Source organism: Lathyrus oleraceus, chromosome 7 (assembly GCF_024323335.1).
Source record: "Lathyrus oleraceus cultivar Zhongwan6 chromosome 7, CAAS_Psat_ZW6_1.0, whole genome shotgun sequence".
Taxonomy (NCBI): domain Eukaryota; kingdom Viridiplantae; phylum Streptophyta; class Magnoliopsida; order Fabales; family Fabaceae; genus Lathyrus; species Lathyrus oleraceus.
The window spans coordinates 192,580,713-192,582,859 of NC_066585.1; the positions used below are offsets into that span (position 1 = coordinate 192,580,713).

A 2,147-nucleotide genomic window follows, 5' to 3' on the forward strand; every position below is an offset into this window, starting at 1 on the left:
TCGTGACATTGCACATGACATCTGATATTTGAATACCAGAATTTCAATTAGTATCAGAGCAGGCATCCTGCTCTGTTTCTGGGTGAGATCCAGGAAGATACTTTTTGGTACCTTGGACAAGGAAGGATAATTTGTTAACAGATCACCCTTATTAGATGGCACCAACTATGACTATTAGAAGGCATGTTTGGTGGCATTCCTAAAATCTATGGACAACAAGACTTGGAAAGCTGTCATCAAGGGTTGGGAACATCTCGTTGTAAAGGACAAAGATGGAAAGGCTATTATTGACTTGAAGCCTGAAGAAGACTGGTCTAAGGAAGAAGATGAACTAGCTCTTGGAAAATCCAAAGCTTTGAATGTTCTATTCAATGGAGTTGATAAAAATATATTCAGGTTAACAAACACTTGTACTGTGGCCAAAGATGCATGGGAAATTCTCAGAACCACTCATGAAGGCACATCTAAAATGAAGATGTCTAGACTTCAGCTTCTCACTACTAGATTTGAGAATCTAAAGATGAAAGATGATGAGAGTATTCATGATTTTCACATGAATGTTATTGAAATAGAAAATTCATTTAGTGCCTTCAGAGAGAAGATGTTAGAAGAAAAGATGATTTGAAAAATTCTCAGGTCCCTACCTAAGAAATTTGACATAAAGGTCACAACCATTGAAGAAGCCCAAGACATCAGCAATATGAGAGTATATGAACTTATTGGGTCACTCCAAACTTTTGAATTGGGTATTAGTGACAGATCTGAAAAGAATAACAAGAGAATAACTTTTGTATCCAACACTGAAGATGATGGGGACCAATGTGACTTGGATACTGATGAAGGAATGTCTAATGCTATTGTACTGCTTGGGAGACAATTCAACAATGTGCTAGAGAAAATGGACAAGAAGTCAAGACCAAATGTCAAGAACAACTCGTCTGACATCAGCAAGAACAATGACTTTCAGAGTAGAACAAGAACAGATGATAAATCCAATCAAGGTAAAGGCATCCAGTGTCATGGGTGTGAAGGATTTTGACACATTAGATCAGAATGCCCTACATATCTCAAGAAACAAAATAAGGGAATGTATGTCTCTTGGTCTGATGATGATAACTCTGAAAGTGAACCTGAGGATGAATATGTTAAACATGTAACTACTTTAACTGAAAGATGTGATTCTGATGAAGATTCATGTGATGAAGAAGTCTCTTATGATGACTTGGTTGCCTCTTATAAAGAATTGTGCATCAGAAGTGAAGAAGTTTGTCAGCTGGGAGAAAAACAAAAGAAAATTATATCTCAACTACAGACTGAAAAAGTAAAATATTTGTCTACTATATCTGGTCTTCAAGATGAGGTGAACCTATTGACTTCTAAACTTGAGAACAGACAAAGTCTGTAAGAATGTTGAACAATGGTTCTGATGTGTTGGATGAAGTTCTTCAAGTTGGAAAAGTGGATGGAGATTTGAAAGGGATAGGCTTTAATTATCAATCTTTAAACAAACAAGGAGAAACTCATGTGACAAACTTTGTTCCTCCAAAAAGGAAGCATGAGCCTATGATGTCTAATTATATATCTGAACATCGTGCCAGACATCAGAATACATAAACTGGAGGCAAGTTATTGCGATGGACATGTCATTACTGTGGAAATTTTGGTCATATAAATCCCTTTTGTTTCAAACGGTATGGTTATCCAAGGTGTCCAACACAACCTAGGGCTAATCAAGTGGTGATTAAAATTAGAAAGGAGTGGATACCTAAGCCTATCACCACTAGTCTTATAGCTTACACCTCTTTTAGAGCTTCGGTTTGAGAAGACTGGTACTTTGACAGTGGATGTTCTAGACATATGAAAGGGGTCAAGAAGTTCTTGGTGGACATCAAGTCTTACTCCACCAGTTATGTCACTTTTGGTGATGGGGATAAAGGTGAAATTAAAGGAGTTGAAAGAATAGCTTGTATAGGACTCCCTAGTCTTGATGATGTTATGCTTGTAAAAAATCTGACTGCTAATCTGATTAGTATCAGTTAGTTATATGATCAAGGTCTTAAAGTTAATTTCACTAAGTCTAAATGTTTGGTCACTAATGAGAAGAATGAAGTGTTGATGAGGGGAGTCAGGTCTAAGGATAATTTTTA

General features: G+C 36.6%; 1 pseudogene; it reads left to right on the forward strand.

Annotated features, from left to right (window-relative positions):
* Positions 1–208: 208 nt before the first annotated feature.
* LOC127102846 (uncharacterized) lies at positions 209–1,614 on the forward strand (annotated as a pseudogene).
* The last annotated feature ends 533 nt before the right edge of the window (positions 1,615–2,147 follow it).